Source organism: Hypanus sabinus, chromosome 19 (assembly GCF_030144855.1).
Source record: "Hypanus sabinus isolate sHypSab1 chromosome 19, sHypSab1.hap1, whole genome shotgun sequence".
Taxonomy (NCBI): domain Eukaryota; kingdom Metazoa; phylum Chordata; class Chondrichthyes; order Myliobatiformes; family Dasyatidae; genus Hypanus; species Hypanus sabinus.
Genome location: NC_082724.1, coordinates 603,845 through 618,971, shown reverse-complemented (window position 1 = coordinate 618,971; position 15,127 = coordinate 603,845). Strand labels below are relative to the sequence as shown.

The 15,127-nt window shown below is 43.5% G+C and overlaps 1 protein-coding gene across 8 annotated transcripts in view; it reads right to left on the bottom strand.

Annotated features, from left to right (window-relative positions):
- The window catches only part of LOC132377651 (protein kinase C delta type-like), a 135,364-nt gene that overhangs the window by 94,852 nt on the left and 25,385 nt on the right, over positions 1-15,127 (bottom strand). The window contains exon 1 of one of the 8 annotated variants that reach the window (XM_059943853.1): positions 119-143. The exons of the other annotated variants lie outside the window; for them this stretch is intronic. The gene's annotated coding sequence lies outside the window, so the exon portion shown is untranslated. Of the gene's footprint in view, positions 1-118; positions 144-15,127 lie in introns of those variants that run through there. 8 annotated transcript variants of the gene reach the window in all.

Genomic DNA, 15,127 nt, shown 5'->3' with positions numbered 1-15,127 from the left:
TTGCCATCCCATGTTCACACTTTGTAAAGCTTGATCACCTGGCTGCACTTCTGCCACCAGAGTATAGGCAAAGATTGAAGACAGTAGTGAGGACCGATGGAAGTGCAGGAGTACTTACAGGACTGCTTTGATTCAGTGGACTGCACTATATTGAGGGATTCATCTTCAAGTCTGAATGAGTAAGCCACAGTTCATCAAAACTTGAGTGGATGAGTGTCTATCTCTGAGAACTTGCTGTTCATTCCCAAACCAAAAGCCATGGATGAACCTGGAAGTTCATAGTCTGTTGAGGACTAAATCTGCAGCATTTAAGTCTGGCAACCCAGGCCCTACAAAAAGACCAGACACGATTTACAGAGGGGCATCTCAGGAGCAAAGGGACTGAGTTTCGAGGCAGAATCAGATGTATGACAACTCCGGCAGGGCTTGCAGGCCATTACTTCCTACAAAGCAAAACTTATCAATGGCAGTGATTGTTCAGTCCCCAATGAGCTCAATGCCTTTTACTCCAAGGATCTCCGCAGCAGCCTGTGACCCTGAGGTCTGTCTCAGAGGCTGACATCAGACTGTATTTCAAGAGGGCAAACCCTCACCAGGAGATAGGCCCTAAAGAAATACCTATTTATCTCAAATACTTAATTGCTACTTGGAACCTAACCCTTTGATTGCTCTTTTCAGTACTTCGGGAGAAGTTGACACGCATCTAACTTCGACTTAAGCGTCGTACATTGTCTTTCGTCTCTCTTTTGGCCAGACGTGCAGTCCTTCTTAGGTGAAGAGATGCTGCCCCACCCACTCACGCTCAATGGCTCACATTATGTCCTGTTTAGACCTTGAAAAGATTAATTATTCACTTCTTAGTTCTGACATAAAGTTCCAAAAGGTGTGGGGACCTTTTCTTGAATATTTTCATAATTCCCGTTTAAATTAAGGGTGCATCCCTCCCTTTTTTTCTTTTGCATTTAAATTCCTTCCAGCTTCTTGCAGTTAAGATTGACGGTTCTTTTGACCATCATCCAGTAGCATTAACATCTATGCTGAAGTGCTTTGAGAAGAGTGAGGAGGTCCTGAAAAGTGAGTATAGAGAGCTTGGTAGGAAGTTAAAAAGCAGGATCTCGTGGGTGGTAATCTCAGGATTGCTACCTGTGCCACGTGCCAGTGAGGGTAAGAATAGGATGCTCTGGAGGATGAACACGTGCCTGAGGAACTGGTGTAGGGGGCAGGGTTTCAGATTTCAGGATCATTGGGACCTCTTCTGGGGCAGGTGGGACCTGTACAAGAGAGACGGGTTACACCTGAACTACAAGGGCCCAATATCCTTGCAAGGAGGTTTGTTAGTGCTATTGCGGAGGATTTAAACTAGATTTGCAGGGGGATGGGAACCAGTGTGCCAGAGCAGATAGTGGAGCGGGGGTGAAAATAAATTATGTTAAAAGTGCATGCAAAGTCACAAATAGAAGTTTTGTGTGTGGTGGTAATAATCTTCTGAGGTGTGTCTATTTCAATGCGAGCACTATTGTGGGGAAGGCTGACAAGCTGAGGGAATGGATTGACACATGGAATTACGACATTATAGCCATTAGTGGGCAGGACTGGCAGCTTAATATAACCATATAATAATTACAACACAGAAACAGGCCATCACAGCCCTTCTAGTCCATCCCAAACGCTTACTCTCACTTCGTCCCACCAACCTGCACTCAGCCCATAACCTTCCATTTCTTTCCTGTCCATATACCTATCCAATTTTTTTTTAAAATGACAATATTGAACCTGCCTCTACAACTTCTAATGGAAGCTCGTTCCACACAGCTGCCACTCTGAGTAAAGAAGTTCCCCCTCGTGTTACCCCTAAACTTTTGCCCCTTAGCTCTCAACTCATGTCCTCTTGTTTGAATCTCCCCTACTCTCAATGGAAAAAGCCTATCAACATCAACTCTTCAGTGACCAGAACTGTACACAATACTCCAAGTTTGACCTCACCATTGCCTTGTACAATTTTAACATTACATCCCAACTCCTATACTCAATGCTCTGATTTATAAAGGCCAACATACCAAAAGCTTTCTTCACCACCCTATCCACATGAGATTCCACCTTCAGGGAACTATGCACCATCATTCCGAGATCACTCTGTTCTACTGTATTCCTCAATGCCCTACCATTTATCATGTATGTCCTATTTTGATTAGTCCTACCAAAATGTAGCACCTCACGCTTATCATCATTAAACTCCAACTGCCATCTTTCAGTCCACTCTTCTAACTGGCTTAAATCTCTCTGCAAGCTTTGAAAACTTACTTCATTATCCACAACACCACTTATCTTACTATCTCCTGTATATTTACTAATCCAATTTACCACCCCATCATCCAGATCATTAATGTACATGACAAACAACATTGGACCCAGTACAGATCCCTGAGGCACACCACTAGTCACCGGCCTCCAACCTGACAAACAGTTATCCACCACTACTCTCTAGCATCTCCCATCCAGCCACTGTTGAATCCATTTTACTACTACAATATTAATACCTAATGATTGAACCTTCCTAATTAACCTTCCATGTGGAACCTTGTCAAAGGCCTTACTGAAATCCATATAGACAACATCCACTGCTTTACCCTCGTCAACTTTCCTAGTAACCTCCTCAAAAAAAAAATTCAATAAGATTTGACAAACATGACCTTCTACGCACAAATCCAGGTTTCCAGGGTTCCAATGTTTCAGCCGTGATAGAGGCAGAGGGCTGAAGGGTGGGGGGGGGGGGGGGTGGCATTGCTAGTCAGGGAAAATGTTACAGCAGTGCTCAGGCGGGACAGATTCAAGGGCTTGTCTACCGAGGCCATATGAGTGGAGCTGAGAAACAGGAAAAGTATGACCACATTAATGGGGTTGTATTATAGACCACCCAATAGTCAGCGAGAATTGAAGGAGCAAATCTGCAGAGAGATCTGCAGGAAACAAATTTGGAAAGTGGCCAGTGAGTGAGTGGGCCAGTGAAGGAGTGGAGGTTTGAGGCTTTGACTCGAGAGGTTTTGGCAGTTGGACTGTGCAATCAAGTCAATCAAGATTTAAATAGCTCAGACTCAGCAGAAAGCAGCTGATTGGGCAATCGAGGTCAGGTGACCAAGCAGTTTGAAAAGCTCAAACAAATAAATAGAAGGTTACCTCAAGCAAAGTGGCCAATAAGTGAGCTGGCCAGTGGAGATTTGAGGCTTTGACAAGAAGAGGCTGAGGATGAGCTTCACTCCAAGTGAGGTAAGGCTGGGTAAGTTCCTTTCAAAGGAGAAAGTTTCAAAAGTTGAGGAAAGTATTGGGTAGGTCATGGCAGCTGAGATTGGCCCCGTGGTTTGTTCATCCTGCAGCATATGGGAAATCAGGGATACTTCCAGTGTCCCTGACAACTATGTGTGCAGGAAGTGTGTCCAATTGCAGCTTCTGGCAGACCGCATTGAGCATCTGGAGCTGCGATTGGATTCACACTGGAGCATCTGTGATGCTCAGAAAGTCATGAATAGCACATTCAGTGAGTTGGCCACACCGCAGGTAAAGGCTACACTGGCAGAAAGGGAAGGGGTGGCCACCAGACAGCGTAGCAGTAGGCAGGTAGTGCAGGAGTCCCCTAAGGTCATCTCCCTCCTAAACAGATATACTGTATTGGATACTGTTGGGGGAGATGTCTCATCACGGGAAGGCAGCAGCAGCCGAGTTCATGGCACCATGGGTGGCTCTGTGGCACAGGAGGGAAGGAAAAAGAGTGGGAGAGCTATAGTGATAGGGGATTCAATTGTAAGGGGAATAGATACGTGTTTCTGTGGCTGCAAACAAGACTCCAGGATGGTATGTTGCCTCCCTGGTGCAAGGGTCAAGGATGTCTCTGAGCGGCTGCAGGACATTCTGGAACGGGAGGGTGAACAGCCAGTGTTTGTGGTGCACATAGGTACCAACATTATAGGTAAAAAAATGGGATGAGGTCCTACAAGGTGAATTTAGGGAGGTAGGAGATAAACTAAAAAGTAGGACCACAAAGGTAATAATCTCTGGATTACTACCAGTGTCACGTGCTAGTCAGAGTAGAAATGGGAGGATATTTCAGTTGAATATGTGGCTTGAAAAATGGTGCAAGGGGGAGGGATTCAAATTTCTGGGGCATTGGAACCAGTACTGGGGGAGGTGGGACTGGTATAAACAGGACGGTCTGCACCTGGGCTGGACTGGAACCAATGTCCTAGGGGGAGCGTTTGCTACTGCTGTTCAGGAGCCTTTAAACTAATGTGGCAGGGGGATGGGAACAAGTGTAGAGAGACAGAGGGGTGTAAAATGAGGGTAGAAGCAAAAAGTAGTAAGGTGAAAAGTAAAACTGGCAGGTAGGCAAATCCAGGGCAAAAAGCAAAAAGAGCCACTTTTCAACATAATTGTATAAGGGCTAAGAGTGTTGTAAAAACAAGCCTGAAGGCTTTGTGTGTCAATGCGAGGAGCATTTGTAACAAGGTGGATAAATTGAATGTGCAGATAGTTATTAATGAATATAATATAGTTGGGATCACAGAGACATGGCTCCAGGGTGACCAAGGATGGGAGCTCAACATCCAGGGATATTCAATATTCAGGAGGGATAGACAGGAAAGTAAAGGAGGTGAGGTAGCATTGCTGATTAGAGAGGAGATCAACACAATAGAAAGGAAGGACATTAGCCTGAAGGATGTGGAATCGATATGGGTAGAGCTGCATAACACTAAGGGGCAGAAAACGCTGGTGGGAGTTGTGTACAGGCCACCTAACAGTAGTAGTGAGCTTGAGGATGGCATTAAACAGGAAATTAGAAATGCGTGCAATAAAGGAACAGTAGTTATAATGGGTGACTTCAATCTACATATAGATTGGGTGAACCAAATTGGTAAGGGTGCTGAGGAAGAGGATTTCTTGGAATGTATGCGGGATGGTTTTCTGAACCAACGTGTCGAGGAACCAACTAGAGAGCAGGCCATTCTAGATTGGGTATTGAGCAATGAGGAAGGGTTAGTTAGCAATCTTGTCGTGAGAGGCCCCTTGGGTAAGAGTGACTATAATATGGTGGAATTCTTCATTAAGATGGAGAGTGACATAGTTAATTCAGAAACAAAGGTTCTGAACTTAAAGAAGGGTAACTTTGAAGGTATGAGACGTGAATTAGCTAAGATAGACTGGCAAATGATACTTAAAGGGTTGATGGTGGACATGCAATGGCAAACCAGAAGGTAGTGCACCCGTGGCTGACAAGGGAAATTAGGGACAGTATCAAGTTCAAAGAAGAAACATAAATTAGCAAAAAAAAAGTGGCACACCTGAGGACTGGGAGAAATTCAGAGACCAGCAGAGGAGGACAAAGGGCTTAATTAGGAAAGGGAAAAAAGATTATGAGAGAAAGCTGGCAGGGAACATAAAAACTGACTTTAAAAGCTTTTATAGATACGTGAAAAGAAAAAGATTGGTTAAGGTAAATGTAGGTCCTTTACAGTCAGAAACAGGTGAATTGATCATAGGGAACAAAAACATGGCAGACCAATTGAATAACTACTTTGGTTCTGTCTTCACTAAGGAGGACATAAATAATCTTCCGGAAATAGTGAGGGACCGAGGGTCTAGTGAGATGGAGGAACTGAGGGAAATACATGTTAGTAGGGAAGTGGTGTTAGGTAAATTGAAGGGATTAAAGGCAGATAAATCCCCAGGGCCAGATGGTCTGCATCCCAAAGTGCTTAAGGAAGTAGCCCAAGAAATAGTGGATGCATTAGTGATAATTTTTCAAAACTCCTTAGATTCTGGATTAGTTCCTGAGGATTGGAGGGTGGCTAATGTAACCCCACTTATTTAAAAAAAAAAGGAGGGAGAGAGAAACCAGGGAATTATAGACCGGTTAGTCTGACATCGGTGGTGGGGAAAATGCTAGAGTCGGTTATCAAAGATGTGATAACAGCACATTTGGAAAGAGGTGAAATCATCAAAGTCAGCATGGATTTGTGAAAGGAAAATCATGTCTGATGAATCTTATAGAATTTTTTGAAGATGTAACTAGTAGACTGGATAGGGGAGAGCCAGTGGATGTGGTATATTTAGATTTTCAAAAGGCTTTTGACAAGGTCCCACACAGGAGGTTAGTGTGCAAACTTAAAGCACACGGTATTGGGGGTACGGTATTGATGTGGATAGAGAATTGGTTGGCAGACAGGAAGCTAAGAGTGGGAGTAAACGGGACCTTTTCAGAATGGCAGGCAGTGACTAGTGGAGTACCGCAAGGCTCAGTGCTGGGACCCCAGTTGTTTACAATATATATTAATGATTTAGACGAGGGAATTAAATGCCGCATCTCCAAGTTTGTGGATGACACGAAGCTGGGCGGCGGTGTTAGCTGTGAGGAGGATGCAGGGTGACTTGGATAGGCTAGGTGAGTGGGCAAATTCATGGCTAATGCAATTTAATGTGGATAAGTGTGAGGTTATCCACTTTGGTTGCAAGAACAGGAAAACAGATTATGATCTGAACAGTGGCCGATTAGGAAAAGGGGAGATGCAATGGGACCTGGGTGTAATTGTACACCAGTCATTGAAGGTGGGCATGCAGGTACAGCAGGCGGTGAAAAAGGCAAATGGTTGGCATTCATAGCAAAAGGATTTGAGTACAGGAGTAGGGAGGTTCTACTGCAGTTGTACAAGGCCTTGATGAGACCGCACCTAGAATATTGTGTGCAGTTTTGGTCCCCTAATCTTAGGAAAGACATTCTTGCCATAGAGGGAGTACAGAGAAGGTTGACTAGATTGATTCTTGGGATGGCAGGATTTTCATTTGAAGAAAGACTGGATCGACTAGGCTTATACTCACTGGAATTTAGAAGATTGAGGGGGGATCTTATTGAAACGTATAAAATTCTAAAGGGATTGGACAAGCTAGATGCAGGAAGATTGTTTCCGATGCTGGGGAAGTCCAGAATGAGGGGTCACAGTTTAAGGATAAAGGGGAAGCCTTTTAGGACCGAGACGAGGAAAAACTTCTTCACACAGAGTGGTGAATCTGTGGAATTCTCTGCCACAGGAAACAGTTGAGGCCGGTTCATTGGCTATATTTAAGAGGCAGTTAGATGTGGCCCTTGTGGCTAAAGGGATCGAGGGTATGGAGAGAAAGCAGGTACAGGGTTCTGAGTTGGATGATCAGCCATGATCATACTGAATGGTGATGCAGGCTTGAAGGGCCGAATGGCCTACCCCTGCACCTATTTTCTATGTTTCTATGTTTTGATAGTAGGGGATTTTAATTTTCCATATATTGATTGGGACCCCCATACTGTCAAAGGTCCAGACAGGTTAGAGTTTGTAAAATGTGTTCAGGAAAGTTTTCTAAATCAATATAGAGGTACAAACTAGAGACAATGCAATATTAGATCTCCTATTAGGAAACTAGTTAGGACAGGTGACAGAAATGTATGTAGGGGAACACTAGTTCCAGTGTTTCAACTTGATCATGCATAAAGATAGATCTGGTCCCCGGGTTGAGGTTCTAAGCTGGAAAAAGGCCAAATTTGAAGAAATGAAAAAGGATCTAAAAAGTGTGGATTGGGACAGGTTATCCTCTGACAAGGATGTGATTGGTAAGTGGGAGGCCTTCAAAGGAGCAATTTTGAGAGTGCAGAGTTTGTATGCTCCTTATTAAAGGCAAAGTGAAAAAGAATAAGGAACCTTGGTTCTCTAGGGATATTGGAACTCTGATAAAGAAGAAGAGAGAGATGTATGACATGTGTAGGAAACAGGGAGCAAGTAAGGTGCTTGAGGAGTATAAAAAGTGCAAAAAATACTTAAAGAAATCAGGAGGGCTAAAAGAAGACATGAGGTTGCTTTGGCAGTCAAGGTGAAGGATAATCCAAAGAGCTTCTACAGGTATATTAAGAGCAAAAGGATAGTAAGGGATAAAATTGGTCCTCTTGAAGATCAGAGTGGTTGACTGTATGGAACCAAAAGAAATGGGGGAGATCTTAAATGGGTTTTTGCATCTGTATTTACTAAGGAAACAAGCATGGATTCAATGGAAATGAGGCAAACATGTAGTGAGGTCAAGGAACCTATACAGATTGAAGAGGAGGAGGTGTTTGCAAACTTGAGGCAAATCAGAGTAGATAAATCCCCAGGACCTGACAGGGTATTCCCTCGGACCCTGAAGGAGACTAGTGTTGAAATTGCAGGGGCCCTGGCAGATATATTTAAAATGTTGGTATCTATGGGTGAGGTGCAGGAGGATTGGACAATAGCTCATGTTGTTCCGTTGCTTAAAAGGCTCTAAAAGTAATGCAGGAAATTGTAGGCCGGTAAATTTGACGTCGGTAGTAGTTAAATTATTGGAAAGAGTACTAAGAGATAGGATCTACAAGTGTTTGGATAGATAGGGACATATTGGGGAGAGTCAACATGGCTTTGTGCGTGGTTGGTCATTTTTAACAAATCTATGAGAGTTTTTCGAGGAGGTTATCAGGAAAGTGAATGAAGGGAAGGCAGTGGATGTTGTTTACATGGACTTCAGTAAGGCCTCTGACAATGTCCCACATGGGAGGTTAGTTAGGAAGATTCAGTCGCTAGGTATACATGGTGAGGTAATAAATTGATTTAGACATTGGCTCGATGGGAGAACCCAGAGAGTGGTGGTGGAGGATTGCTTCTCTGAGTGGAGGCCTGTGACCAGTGGTATGTCACAGGGATCAGTGATGGGTCCATTATTTGTCATCTATATCAATAATCTCTATGATGTGGTAAATTGGATCAGCAAATTTGCTGACGATGCAAAGACTGAAAGTGTAATGGAGAGTGAGGAAGATTTTCAAAGCTTGCAGAGGGATTTGGACCAGCTAGAAAAAAAGGCTGAAAAATGGCAGATGGAGTTTAATACAGACAAGTGTGAGGTTTTACACTTTGGAAGGACAATCCAAGGTAGAACAAACAAGGTAAATGGTAGGGCACTGAGGAATGCAGTAGAACAGAGGGATCTGGGAATACAGATACAAAATTACCTAAAAGTGGTGTCACAGGTAGATAGGGTCGTTGGGGAGAGGGCAGGAACGAGGTACTGATTGTGTATGATCAGCCATGATCACAGTGAATGGCGGTGCTGGCTAGAAGGGCCGATTGGCCCACACCTGCACCTACTGTCTATTGTCTATAAAGAGAGCTTTTGGTACATTGGCCTTTATAAATCAAAGTCGGAATGTTGTGGTGAGGTTGTATAAGACATTGGTGAGACTGAATTTGGAGTATGTGTGCAGTTTTGGTCACCAAATTACAGGAAGGATATTAAGGTTGAAAGAGTGCAGAGAAGGTTTACAAGGATGTTGCCGGGACTTGAGAAACGGAGTTACAGAGGAAGGTTGAATAGGTTAGGACTATATTCCCTGGAGCGTAGAAGAATGAGGGGAGATTTGATAGAGGTGTATAAAATTATGATGAGTATAGATAGAGTAAATGCAAGCAGACTTTTTCCACTGAGGCTAGGGGAGAAAAAAAACAGAAGACATGGGTTAAGGGTGAAGGGGGGAAAAGTTTAAAGGGAACATGGGAGGGATTCTTCAGAGTGGTGGGAGTGTGGAATGAGCTGTCAGATGAAGTGGCTAAATGTGGGCTCACTTTTAACATTTAAGAAAAACGAGGAGAGGTGTATGCAGGGATATGGTCCAGGTGCAGGTCAGTGGGACTATGCAGAAAAATGGTTCGGCACAGCCAAGAAGGGCCAAAAGGCTTGTTTCTGTGCTGTAATGTTCTATGGTTCTAAGTTGGTTATGGCTGGAATTAACTCCCTTCTCTGCAAGTACCTGGACCCAATGCAATTTGCCCATCGCCACAGAAGGTCTACAGCAAATGTGATCTCATTGACTCTTCATGTGGCCTTGGATCAACTGGACAATGCTAACACATGCCAGGACACTGTTTATTAACTACTGCTTAGAGCTCAACACAATCATTCCTACAGTTCTGATTGAAAAGCTCCAAAACCTGGGCCTTTATAGCTCCCTGTGCAACTGAATCTTTGACTTCCTAACTGGAACACCACAATCTGCGGATCGGAAATAATGTCTCCACCCTGCTGACAATCAACACTGAGCACCTCAAGGATGTGTGTTTAACCTGCTGCTCTACTCTCCCTAGGCACAGCTCAAATGCTAATGACACAACAGTTGTTGCAGAATTTCAGATTGTGAAGGAAAGACATACTGGAGCAGGATACATCAGTGAAGTTGCAGCAACAACCTTGCACTCGGCATCAGTAAGACCAAAGAACCTGTAGTGGACTTCAGGAAAGGTAAGAAGAGGGGACAAACTCTCGGGGATCAGAAGCAATCTTGGGATTGCTGCCTGTGCCATGTGACAGTGAAAGGAATGGAATGAGGTGGTAGATAAATGCATGGCTATAGAATTGGAGCAGGGAGAAGTGATTCAGATTTCTGGATCATTGGGACCTCTTTTGGAGAAGGTGGGACTTGTACAAGAGAGACGGTTGCACTATGGCACTCATAGCAAAAGGATTTGAGTATAGGAGCAGGGAGGTTCTACTGCAGTTGTACAAGGCCTTGGTGAGACCGCACCTAGAGTATTGTGTGCAGTTTTGGTCCCCTAATCTGAGGAAAGACATTCTTGCCATAGAGGGAGTACCAAGAAGGTTCACCAGATTGATTCCTGGGATGGCAGGACTTTCACATGAAGAAAGACTGGATCGACTAGGCTTATACTCACTGGAATTTAGAAGATTGAGGGGGGATCTTATTGAAACATATAAAATTCTAAAGGGATTGGACAGGCAAGATGCAGGAAGATTGTTTCCGATGTTGGGGAAGTCCAGAACACGGGGTCACAGTTTAAGAATAAAGGGGAAGCCTTTTAGGACAGAGATGAGGAAAAACTTCTTCAAACAGAGTGGTAAATCTGTGGAATTCTCTGCCACAGGATACAGTTGAGGCCAGTTCATTGGCTATATTTAAGAGGAAGTTAGATATGGCCCTTGTGGCTAAAGGGATCGAGGGTATGGAGAGAAAGCAGGTACAGGGTTCTGAGTTGGATGATCAGCCATGATCATATTGAATGGTGGTGCAGGCTCGAAGGGCAAATGGCCTACTCCTGCACCTATTTTCTATGTTTCTACTTGAATCAGAGGAGGACCAATATTCTTGCAGCCAGGTTTACAAGAGATGTTGAGAGTGATTTAAACTAATATGGCAGGGGAATGGAAACCAGTTTGGTAGAGCTGAGGATGAACCAGCAGGTTTACAAGTAGATGATGTAATATGTAATACAAATGTAAGGAAGCATAGGCCAATGATTGGGTACAACTGCAGACAGAGCAAAGAGTTAAATCGTACCAGAGGGCAAAGAATGCAGGACTGAAGCTGCTATATTTATATGCACCTCACATTCTGAATAAGATGGACAATCTGGTGGCCCAATTAGAGATTGGTCAGTATGACATTGTCAGCATCACTGAGTCGTGGCTGAAAGGCAGCCATAGTTGGGAGCTTAACGTCAAAGGATACACTTTGTATTGAAAGGACAGCTCAAGAGGCATAAGTGGTGGCTCTGCGGGTAAAAGCTGGAATTACATCTTTAGAAAGAGGTGACATAGGGTCAGAGAATGTTGAATCATTGTGGGTGGAGTATGAAACTGCAAGGGCAAAAAAAACACTTGGGAATCATACATAGACCTTCAAATAGTAGCCAAGATGTGGATTTCAGATTGCACAAGGAGCTAGAAAAAGGCATGTAATAAGGGTAATGACACAATTGTAATGGGAAACCTTGATGTGCAAAGGGTTTGGGAAAATCAGGTTGGTGTCGGATTGCAAGAAGAAATTTGTTGAATGCCTACGAGCTGGCTTTTTAAAGCAGCTTGTGCTTGAGCCTACTAAGGGAAAGGCTATCTTCAATTAGGTGTTGTATAATAATCCAGATTTTATTAGTCTGCTTAATGTAAAGGAACCCTTAGGAGGCAGTGATCATAATATGATTGAATTCATTCTTCAATTGAAAGGGAGAAGCACAAGTCAGATGTATCAGTACAGTAGTGGAATAAAGAGAATTACAGAGGCACAAGAGAGGAATTTGCCCAGTTGGAATGGAGGGGAATATTGGTGGGGATGAGCAGAAAAGGGAAGAGTTCACAAGACGCAGGAAAGATACATCACACAAAAGACATTGTTGTCAAATGGCAGGGCTACGCAACTGTGGCTGACAAGGGAACTTATGGACTGCATAACACCAAGGAAAGGGCATATAAAGTCTTAAAAGTGAGTGGGAATTTGGATGATTGGGAAGTGTTTAAAATCCAAAAGGCAACTAAAAAAGCTATAAGGGAAAAGATTAAATTTGAAGGTAAACCAGCTGATACTATAAAGCAGGATACTACTAATTTTTTTCAGTTATACAGAGTAAAAGGGAGGTGAGAGTTGATATTGGACCACTGGAAAATGATGCTGGCGAGGAAGAAATGGGGAGGGGGGGTAAAGACATGGCATAAGTGCTTTGCTTCAGTATTTACTGTGGAAGACCCTATAAGTGTGAGGTTATCCACTTTGGGAGTAAGAACAGGAAGGCAGATTATTATCTGAACGGTGTAGAGTTAGGTAAGGGAGAAATACAAAGAGATCTAGGAGTCCTTGTTCATCAGTCACTGAAGGTGAATGAGCAAGTGCAGCAGGCAGTGAAGAAGGCTAATGAAATGTTGGCCTTTATTACAAAGGGAATTGAGTACAAGAGCAAGGAAATCCTCTTACATTTGTACAGAGCCCTGGTGAGACCACACCTGGAGTATTGTGTACAGTTTTGGTCTCCAGGGTTAAGGAAGGACATCCTGGCTGTAGAGGAAGTGCAGCGTAGATTCACGAGGTTAATTCCTGGGATGCCAGGACTGTCTTACGCAGAGAGCTTAGAGAGACTGGGCTTGTACACGCTGGAATTAAGGAGATTGAGAGGGGATCTGATTGAAACATATAAGATTATTAATGGATTGGACAAGATAGAGGCAGGAAATATGTTCCAGATGCTGGGAGAGTCCAGTACCAGAGGGCATGGTTTGAGAATAAGGGGTAGGTCATTTAGGACAGAGTTAATGAAAAACTACTTCTCCCAGAGAGTTGTGGGGGTGTGGAATGCACTGCCTCGGAAGGCAGTGGAGGCCAATTCTCTGGATGCTTTCAAGAAGGAGCTAGATAAGTATCTTATGGATAGGGGAATCAAGGGATATGGGGACAAGGCAGGAACCGGGTATTGATGGTAGTTGATCAGCCATGATCTCAAAATGGCAGTGCAGGCTTGAGGGGCCGAATGGTCTACTTCTGCACCTATTGTCTATTGCCAGAGGTCTGAGAGTGTCAGGGAGCAGGAGTGAGTGCTGTTTTTACAAAAGAAAAAGTGCTAGCCAAACTCAAAGGTTTTAAGATGGATAAGTTACCTGGATGAGATGGACCATATCCCAGAATCCTGAAAGAGGACGCTGAAGAGATAACGGATGCATTGGTCATGATCTTTCAAAATCAATTGATTCTGGCATGGTCTCAGAGGACTGAAAAGTTGCAAATGTCACTCACTACTTTAACAAGGGAGAAAGGCAAAAGAGAGGAAACTATACCCCTAACCTCTGTGGTTAGGAAAGTGTTGGGAGTCCATTATTAAGTGAGAGGTTTCAGGGGGATAAAGTAAGTCAAAGTCAGCATGGTTTCTGTAAAGGAAAATCTTCCCTGACAAATCTGTTAGAATTCTTTGAGAAAGTAACAAGTGGTGTGGACAAATGAGAGGCAGTGGTTGTCATTTACTTGGATTTTCAAAATTCATTTTATAAGGAGCCTCATATGAGGCTGCTTAACAAGATAAAATCCTATGGTGTTACAGGAAATACACTAACGTGGACAAAGGAATGGCTGACAGGCAGGAGGCAGCAAGTGGGAACAAAGGGATCTTTTTCTGGTTGGTTGCCAGTGACTAGTGGTATACCTTGGGTCAGTATTGGGACTGCTACTTTTCACATTGTTTATGATGTAGATAATGGAATTGATAGCTTTGTGGCAAAGTTTGTGGATGATACGAAGATAATTGGAGGGGTAGGTAGTGCTGAGGAAGCAATGCGATTGCAGCAGGACTTGGACAAATTGGAAGAATGGGCAAGAAAAGTGGCAGATGGAAATACAGTGTTGGAAAGGCATGATAATGCATTTTGGTAAAGAGAACAATAGTGCAGACTATTGTCTAAATGGGGAAAAAATTCAAACAGAGTTAGTGGGACTTAGGGGTTCTCTTGCAAGGTTCCCAGAAAGTGAATCCACAGGTTGAGTCTGTGGTAAAGAAGGCAAATGCAATGTTGGCATTTATTCCAAGCAGAATAGAATATAAAAACAAGGAGATAATGCTGAAGCTTTATAGGACACTGGTCAGGCCACACTTGGAGTACTGTCAACAGTTTGGGCCCATATCTCAGAAAAGATGTGTTGTCTTTGGAGAGAGTTCAGAGCAGGTTCACAAGGATGATTGTGAGAATGAAAGGGTTAACATACGAGGAGCATTTGGCAGATTTAGGCCTGTACTCACTGGAATTTGGAAGAATGCATTAAAATCTACCTAATCTTGAAACTAGAAAGGTGGATATAGAGAGGAAGTTTCCTCTGGTGGGGGTGTCCAAAACTAGAGGGCACATCCTCAAAGTTGAGGGGCGATCATTTAGAACAGAAGTGAGGATGATTTTTTTTTTAAAGCCAAAGAGTGGTGAATCGTGTGGAATGCTCTGCCACAGAATGAGGTGGAGGCCAAGGCGTGGGCATACTTAAAGAGGAAGCTGATAGATTCCCGATTGATCTTAGCATCAAAGGATATGGTGAGAGGGCAGGTGTATGGGGTTGAACGGGATCAGGGTTCAGCCATGATGAAATGGTGGAATGGACTTGATGGGCTGAATGGCCTAATTTGCTCCTATGGCTTATGGTCTGAATGGAAAGAGTGAGCCATCTCAAGTTCTTGGGTAGTCACTATCTCTGTGGATCTATCCTGGGCCCAATACATTGATGCAGCTACAAAGAAGGCACAACAGTATCTATACTTCATCACTAGTCTGAGGAGTTTTTGTATGTCAACAA